The following is a 10,474-nucleotide window of genomic DNA, read 5'->3' on the forward strand; positions in this document are numbered from 1 at the left end:
CATGTGTAAGATACTGCATAATTTCTACAAATATTTACTTTGTTTATGATCCTTTGATTATGATTCATAATGCTGTATATTTTCTACAACTATTTACAATGCTTCTGATGCTGCATAATTTCCACAACTATTTACTTTGTTTATGATCGTGTATTATTTCTACAGCTACTTACTATATTTATGATGTTATATAATTTCTACAACTATTTACGATATTTATGATGCTGTATAATTTCTCCAAATATTTACTATATTTATGATGCTGCATAATTTCTTCAAGTATTTAATATGTTTATGATGCTGTATAATTTCTACGACTATTTACTAGCTTCTGATGGTTTATAATTTCTACTATTTATTATGTTTATGATGCTGTATAATTTTTACAATTATTTACTTTATTTATGATGCTGTATAATTTCTACAACTATTTAATATGCTGATGATGCTGTATAATTTCTACCATTAATTACTATGCTTATGATGCTATATAATTTCTACAACTATTTATTATGTTTATGATGCTGTATAATTTCAACACATATTTACTATATTTATGATGCTGTATAATTTCTAGGACTATTTACTAGCTTATGATGGTTTATAATTTCTACTATTTATTATGTTTATGGTGCTGTATACTTTCTACAACTATTTACTATATTTATCATGCTGTATAATTTCTACAACTATTTACTGTGCTTATGCTGCTGTATAATTTCTTCCATTGATTACTATGCTTATGATTCTGTATAATTTATACAACTATTTATTATGTTAATGATACTGTATAATTCTACGACTATTTACTATGTTTATAATGCTGTACAATTTTTACAATTATTTTTTTCTACGACTATTTACTAGCTTATAGTGGTTTATAATTTCTAAAACTATTTTACTATATGAGGCTGTATTATTTTATTATTATTACTATTATGAGGCTGTATCATTTTTACAACTATTTACTATGTTTATGATGCTGTATAATTCATACAACTATTACTATGTTTATGATGCTTTATAATTTCTATAACGATTACTATTCTTATGATGCTGTATAATTTTTACAACTATTTACTATGTTTATGATGCTGTATAATTTCTACAACGATTACTATGCTTATGATGCTGTATAATGTCTACAACTATTTACTATGTTTATGATGCTGTATAATGTCTACAACTATTTACCATGCTTCTGATGCTGTATAACTTCTACAGCTATTTATATGGCTATGATGCTGTATAATTTGTACTACTATTTACTATGTTTATGATGCTGTATAATTCCTACAACTGCGTACTATGCTAATTATGCTCTAAAATTTCTACAACTATGTACTATATTTCTGACGCTGTATAATTTTTACAACTATTTGCTATGTTTAAGTTGCTGTATAATTTCTACAACTATTCACCATGGTTATGATGCTGTATAATTTCTAAAACTATTTACCATGGTTATGATGCTGTATAATTTCTACAAATATTTACTATGATAATGATGCTGTATAATTTTTACAACTATTTACCATTCCTATTATGCTGTATAATTTCTACACCTATTTATAATGTTTGTGATCCTATATAATTTATACAAATATTTATTATGCTTATGATGCTGTATTATTTCTACAAATATTTACTAGGTTTATGATACTGTATAATTTCTTCAACTATTTATTATGCCTATGATGCAGTATAATTTCTACAGCTATTTACTATGCTTATGATGCTGTATAATTTTTACAACTATTTACTATGTTTATGATGCTGTATAATTTATACTACAGTTTAATATGTTTATGATGGTGTATAGTTCCTACAACTGTTTACTATGCGTATGATTCTGTATAATTTCTACAACTATTTACTATTTTTCTGATGCTGTAAAATTTCTACAAATGTTTACTATTTTTATGATGCTGTATAATTTATACCACAGTTTACTATGTTTATGATTCTGTATAATTTCTACAAATATTTACTATTTTTATGATGCTGTATAATTTCTATAACTATTTACTATTTTTAAGATACTTTATAATTTCTAAAACTATTTACTATGCTTATGATGCTGTATAATATCTACAATTATTTACTCTTTGTATGATGCGGTATAATTTTTGCAACTATTTATTGTGCCAATGATGCTGTATAATATCTACAACTATTTACCATGCTTGTGATGCTGTAAAATGTCTACAACTATATACTATTCTTATGATGCTGTATAATGTCTACAACTATTAACGATGTTTATGATGCAGTATATGTATATGATGCTATATAATTTCTACAACTACTTACTATATTTATTATACTATACAGTTTTACCACTGTTTACAATGCTTCTGATGCTACATAATTTCTACAACAATTATTTACTATGATTATAATTCCTACAAGTATTTACTATGCTTGTGATTTTATATAATTTCAACGACTATTTTCTATGTGAATTATGCTATATAATTTCTAGACCTATTTACTATATTTATGATCCTGTATAATTTTGCAAGTGTTTACTATGTTTATGATGCTGTATTGTTTTACAACTGTTTACTATGCTTTTTATTCTGTATAATGTCTAAAACTATTTACTATGTTTATTATGCTGTATAATTACTACAACTGTTTACTATTCTTATGATGCTGTATAATTTCTACAACTATTTACTGTGTTTGTGATGCTGTATAATTTCTACAACTGTTTACTATGCTTATGGTGCTCTATAATTTCTACAACTGTTTATCTTTAGCTATATAATTTCTGCATCTCTTTATTATGCTTATGGTGATATATGATATCTACATCTGTTATTATGCTTTCTAATTTCTACATATGTGTAATATTATGCTGTATAACTTCTCAACTTTTTACTATGCTTGTGATGCTATATAATTTCTACAACTATCTACTATGCTCATGGTGCTGGATAATTTCTACAAGCATTTACTATGCTTATGATACTGTAAAATTTCTACAATTATTTACTATGCTTATGATGCTGTATAATTTCTCCATCTGTTTATTATGTGTAGTATGCTGTATAATTTCCACATCTGTTTATTTCTTTTTATTGTATTTATGATGCTGTATAATTTCTACAACTGTTTATTATGCTTATAATGCTGTGTAATTTTTACAGCCGTTTAGGTATTTGCCAAACCAGACGTAACTGCGTCCGATCGTTTTTGCTCTGAAAATGACTTCATGCGATCGGTTTGATTGTAATGTGACGTAAGACGTAGATTCCCAACTGATTCGCTGGGAACTAGCAGACAAATTTTTTAAACAAATTGAAATAAGCAAAAAATTATTAAATTCAATAAACAACACACTTGTGTGGAGAAAGTTTTGATTACGCCTCAACTGACGGTATCATACTGCCAGAAAAAAAGCTATTTGAAAAAAATACATTGATAAGCGATGACACATTAATAAAAACACTTTTTTTTTCAATTACGAACGACAATAGGGGAATAGAAATATTTATAAGTACAAACAAAATCAAGGACATAGAAACGAAATTCGTGTACAAAATGAAATAATGTAAGTATAAAGCTACCAAATCGAGATGTGTAAAGTACATTTAAAGAACGCCTTATTAGACATATATGGCTATTCTGAAAGAGAACACGATCAAATCAACAAAGATTAAATAAGATAATAAAAAGAGAATCGCCAAAGGAATAAAATAGCTCCTTGTAACTATATTATATAACAGAAAGGAATAAACATCCGGGAAGTACCACTGATAAAATACTCAAACTCGCGATAGATTGAACAAAGGAACTCGAGATCTTAATTTAATTACTGTACACAAACCACTAGAATAACGATATATAAATAAAACAAAAAACAAGGGAAATCTAATGATAGAAAAATAGTCGAGATCATTCAAATTCGAAAGTACATAGAAGAAGATGATAATGATGATGACGGAGAAAGATAGCTGATGTGGAGCACATGAAAGAAATTATGAATGAGGACATCGAAAACTGTTATCCACAAGAAACAAATGCTGGAAAGAAATAAAATCAGAAACGGACAACGTCAGAAGGCTCTTTCCGCACATCCCAACAAACAATACAAAATATCTCCATGACTTAAGTCTATAATTACAATATTAAATTTAGAAGCGAAACGCAAGAGAAAGCGATGGCCATCAAAGCAGGAGTGCAAAACCAGACAGGAGCACAAAAAAAGTTAAAGCTATGACTAAGGCTAAAGAGATCAGAAAACAATGAAAATGAAAACTTCAGCTAATAAAGAAGAAAGCGAAAAACATTTTTTAAAAAATCACTGCAAAAAGGAGACTGAGAACGTTTATATAAATATGACAAAAAAAAACAGTTTTATTGAGAGGTGCATGCAATATGGTTTCCGTTCTGCCAGATCTACAGCAGATGTGCTTACTGTTATATCTCATAGGATTAGAGAATCTCTTGACAAAGGCTTCCTCTCTAGGGCAATTGCTCTGGACATATCAAAGGCCTTCGATAAGGTATGGTATAAGGGCCTACTTCACAAGATTTCACGCTACGGTATAACTGGAAATGTTTTCTCGATCATTAAATCATTTCTCTCCGATAGGGTCATAAGAGTAGTGGTTGATGGGCAGAAATAAGGGGCCCTCAATATTAATGCTGGAGTCCCTCAGAGGTCTATCCTAGGCCTAATTCTCTTCCTGATAGGAATCAATGATCTCCCAAAACACATACTTAATTGATGATGCTGATGACACGACCATCTATGGCAACACATCAAAGGCTGTAAATGACAAAGTTCTCTCAGATTCTCTTTCCTCTGATCTTGAACACGTGGTATAGTGGGGGAGGAAGTGGCTGGTTACTTTTAATGCATCTAAAACCAAGCTTCTATCTTTATATCATCAACGCTCTTATCCCCATGTGGCAACAATTGAAATGGGTGGCTCTCGTCTAGGGGAAGCTCCATGTTTTGATAAGCTTCTGGGCTTGACCTTTACTCCTGACCTGAAATGGTACACGTACATCAAATCAATTGCCAAGGTCGCTGGAAAAATGGTAGGATCTTTTTACCGCTCCAGAAGTTATCTCATCCCTGATGCAATTCTCTATCTGTATAAAAGCCAAGTACGTCCAAGGATGGAGTACTGCTGCTACATCTGGGCAGGAGCTGCTAAAAACAGCCTATTCTGCCTTGACAGAGTACAAAATAGACTTCGTGGCCTAGTGGGGAATGCCCTTTTCTCTTCACTGCAACCTCTCTCCCACAGGAGAGACGTTGCGAGCCTGTCTTTGTTTTATCGTTACTACCATGCCAGGTGCTCGTCTGAACTCCAATCTCTTATCCCATGAACAAAACTTCTTTCCTAGAAGTGCACGCCTGTGGAACTCTGTTCCGATTACCTGTTTCCCACCTGACTACAACCTGGATGTCTTCAAGTCCAATGTAAACAAATTCCTGATGAACCGCCTCCTTAAGTAAGACTCTTTATCAAATCTCCAACACTAACGTACTGTACACACAATAACCCTTATCCCTGAGTGGCTTCCGGGCCTTGATAAGTGGTGACTACCTTGTAAAAAAAAGCATAATTGTATATCCAATAAATCAATTTACTTTGATTAAGTTTATAGATACTCAAGTAGAAATTATTTCGTATATAAGCGGACTTGTCTCTACATACTTAACTAGTTACTCGGCCCAGTCAAAGGGAGACAATTCGATTGGAAATTTTAAGAGCTAGTTCTCTTGTGCTTTAGATATATTTGTATTTCTTAACCAAAATACATTCATACATATACACCCCGCCTAGACAAATATACTTATATATCCATATGACCAAACACACACATACACACACACACATATATATATGCAAGATATAGTTATTAAATTAAATATATATATATAATATAAAGCTGAACTATGTGTGTGTGTGTATGTGTGTGTGTGTGTGTGTGTGTGTGTGTGTGTGTGTGTGTGTGTGTGTGTGTGTGTGTGTGTGTGTGGTCACGAATAGGCTCCTATATGGTTGACTATTATAGAAAACTGATCACATATAATGATAGAAGATGTATCGAAACACAGGAATGGGTATGTTTGATCTGGCAGAACGGTGGTTCATTAAAATTGTGGGGTCTGCGTTAGCGCCTGGTCCACAAAGTATGGAAATGAACATTTTAAAAATGAAAAAAAATGTTTATAAGGAATTTTTATATACATAAGACTACTTTGATAAGTATGTTTTAACTTATATAGGGATGGTATAATAAAATTGTGTGGTCTGCGTTCGCGCCTGGTCTCCATAGAATGGAAATAGGCACAAACTTTAATAAAAACTTTTCATATCTATCTGCGTAAGTATACTTTGATAATTATGCTTCAGTTTGAAGAAATATGGTATAATAAAATTATGAGGTGTTCGTTCGAGCCTGACTTCCATAGAATCGAAATATGTCACAAAGTTTGACAAGGTTTTTTAATATAGATCCACAGAATATTGTGATAAGTGTTTCAGTGTGAACAGGTATGGTATAATAAATTATGAGGTTTATCTATTTTATTTTTACTTTCATCATATTTTGTTTTGGTTTTGATAGCCCCAAATTCGAAGCTATCTCTTTACAACCCTTCCTTTTCATAACCTATCATACTTCCATAAATCAGAGCCCATTTTCTGTAAGCTGTTTTTGAACCCAGTCAACGACGGGTACTTTTGCTAGTATGTATATATATATATATATATATATATATATATATATATACACTTGTGCCCGATATTATTCATACCCCCCTTGAAAATTGAGTTTATTAGGTGTAACTTTTCTAAGAATTTATTGTTTACGTCCATATTGATACATATTCTTAATTAACCTCTTCTGATCATTTTCGTCATTTTAAAATCTCGGGATACTTGTAATAAAAGAAATATACAGCTATTTATAAAATCTGCAATGTTCAAAAATAATCATACCCCCTTATTTTTTCAGTATTAATCGAGTTTCTGACTGTGTGTTTTCTGTTTGATTCTTATTTTGAATGCTTTTATACAACCTTTGATTAATTTCATTTCGTTTTTTTGCATTTTTCAGAAATTAAAATGATATCAACTGAAAACCAATAAAAGAATAAAAATTATTAGAATGAGGAAGAAAAAAGAGCTTAGTAATGATCTTAGGACTAAAATTGTGAATTCACATAAGGATGGTTTAGGTTACAAGTCAATTTCCAAGAAATTTGAGGTCCCTACAGCAACAGTACAGAGCATCATCAAAAAATTCCAGAGCCACCACACAACAAACAACTTGATTGGTAGAGGAAGGAAAAGGAAACTGTCTGCTAGAGCCACCAGGAATATTGTAAGAAGTGTTAATGCAAATCCAACCACCACTAATAAGGACATTTTAGAAAATCTGGAGTCTTCTGGCATAAAAATATCAAGGCAAACATTGCAAAGGACTCTGCATGAAAATGGTCTGAAAGGAAGAAGACCAAGAAGGACTCCATTGCACACCGGAAAACACCTTGCAGCACGTCTAAAGTTTGCTAGGACCCATGTGAATTCTCCAGAGTCCGTTTTCTCAAGTATTTTGTGGACTGACGAAACAAAAATTGAATTGTTTGGCCATATGGATGCTTCTTACGTTTGAAGGAAGAAAGGAGAAGCTTACAACCCAAAGAACACCATACCCACGGTGAAACATGGTGGTGGTAGCCTAATGTTTTGGGGATGCTTTTCGGCTAGTGGTCCAGGTAGTTTAGTCAAGATAGATGGAACCATGAAGAAGGAGCAATATTTGGAGATACTCCAGAAAAACATTAGACAGGATGCGGAGAAGCTCCATTTAGGACCAAACTCGGTCCTTCAACAGGATAATGATCCAAAACATACTGCCAAAATAGTCAAGAAATGGTTTGAGGATAATCAAATTAATGTTTTGGAATGGCCTAGCCAGAGTCCCGACCTGAACCCTATCGAAAACCTCTGGCACATATTGAAAACTGAGGTTAAAAAGCGGAAACCTAGAAATTTGAGGGATTTGGAGAACTACTGCATTGAAGAATGGTCAAAAATCAGTGTTGATGCTTGTAAAAACCTTGTTGATAAATATCCCAAACGGTTACAGGCAGTTATTAAGAATAAAGGGCATGCTATTGACTATTAGTAAGAGAGGTATGAATAATTTTGAACTAGTGCCATTATTGTTTTTCTTTGTATAATGTTTCAAACTTGCATAATTTTTTTATTTGTTGAGTTTAAATTAAATGCTTATGCTTGATTTATTGTTTGAAATCCCTTTAATATTGTCTACCTTCTGGTTTGAGCAATATTCTTATAGAAATCTCAAAGATCCGAGGGGTATGAATAATATCGGGCACAAGTGTATATACTAGGAGGCTGCTTTGCCTTGCTCAGTCGCAAAATACGCTGAAATATATTATTTTAATTTATGCAGATTTCGTATTTATTATTATATAGCCAATTCTTTATTGCATCAGATATATAGTAGTGACTACAAAAGTTAAGACCTATGAGTTGGGTACCATCAACTACAATCTAAATCAAGACATTTAGCGCTCCAACCATGGTAAATTTCATTAATATATTATATTTAATTCGTTTTTTGGTTTTGTTTTATTTTTTTGTAAATAAAAATGAAATTTAAATCTTCACCCAAAATAATATTTTTACGTTTTTTAAGTTATTAAATTTAATATATATTTGCATAAGCGTTGATCTATATTTTAACCAAGACTCTTGTATCTTAAATTGTTTGTTATTTTTCCTATCTGTCTGCATGAAAACTCCTGTCGTTTACACCCACGCATCGGTTTAGATGCGTTTGTGTTTTTCTTTTGTCTTTTTATTGATTTAAAGGTTTTTATCGAGATCATTTTAAATCTTATAGTTTTGTGATTTTAATATTTTCTATTATTACGAGTATTATTTTCATTTTATTTCATTTTATCAATGATTTTATTATTAATGTTTTATATATATATTCTGTGTATTTCATTAATGATATTATTAGTATTTGTACTCTTTCTTTTTAATTCTCCTTCATTTTTTTTCCATCTCTGTTTTTTATTTTCATTTTGATATACAGTTTTTATTCTCTCCACTTTTTTCTTCATCTTCTGTCTTTTTCGCATATTCTAAATTCCGTTATCTATTTTTATTTTGAATGCCACACAATGTGACCGCTTGATAAGTTTTGTGCTGTAAAATGTTCACTACTGAAGGTATCTAGTTACTTTTGAGTTAATTAATAATCTTTGTTAAACTAATTACGAAGTAAATAAAGAAAAACGAACTTTTCTTGCTTAAATGACTTCATAATGGAAGATATATTGACGATAACAAAAAAAAACAGATTAATTAACAAGGTAACATCTTTTAGCCTTTTTACACACATAGACACGCAGAAAGACATATCTGTTTATTTACATGTTTACACGAAAGGACACGTCGCATACGAGCCTTTACACAAAAACAGTCGTTCTCACTTTTATATATTTGTTAATTTGTTCTCTCTTGCATATTTATTTTTATTTTATTTTAATTGTCTAAATTGCCTGTTGAGGGGGAGAGGTAAGTTGGGGTGCAGTAGAGTTGAGTTTTTTTTTATTATTTTATCATCATTTTTTTTATTGTTAGATACGGTTAATATATTAGTGCCGATATTAAATCCGATTTGGTTAATATTGGGCTGCAGCCTTTTAATTAGTAATGTTTCTGGTGGCTTTAGTCTTTGTGTACAGTTGTTTATACTACTTGATCGGACTATTGTTCTCATCTTAAATGTTATTAGTCCAATTCAAGTAATATAAACAAACAGCTCTCATCTCAAAAATTCAAAAATTTTGTCTACAGTTGTTTCGGTATCTAATTTAGTATTATTTGTTAGTATATTTCGTATTTTTGTTAATGGTATTATATGTTGTGGGCGATAAGGTGTCGTTGGATGGCACTATTGTTTGAAAGATGATATATCAATGGTCGAGAGGGAGTTGTCGTCGTGTGACCAATATATATATATATATATATATATATATATATATATACAGAGAGAGAGAGGGAGAAAGAAAGAAAGAAAGAAAGAAAGAGAGATATATAGATGGAGTCATAAAGATAAATATATGTTTATCTTAGAACCTATCAAAAGAAGAGAAAGTTTGATATACTTAACACGGCGATAAAAACAAGAAAATATATGATGAAAAATAAAAATTGAATAAATTATAAAGGTCAGAGAGTGGAATTTGAAGCGCCACATCCCTAGAGGAAAAGCACTCTGTCCTGCCAAAAATGCCTGGGAAACTTCGTGCGATTATAGCAATAAACTAGTTTTTTTCTCAAAGGATTAGAAAGTAAAGCCTAAGAAGGTGGACGTCATAGAACTGCACACGACCAGAAACACAGTTCAGTCGATAGGGAACTGGATTTGGTACCAAGGGAACCTCGGGCTGAGTTGT

This window comes from Euprymna scolopes, chromosome 1 (genome assembly GCF_053919585.1).
Source record: "Euprymna scolopes isolate OS-2025 chromosome 1, ASM5391958v1, whole genome shotgun sequence".
Classification (NCBI taxonomy): Eukaryota; Metazoa; Mollusca; class Cephalopoda; order Sepiida; family Sepiolidae; genus Euprymna; species Euprymna scolopes.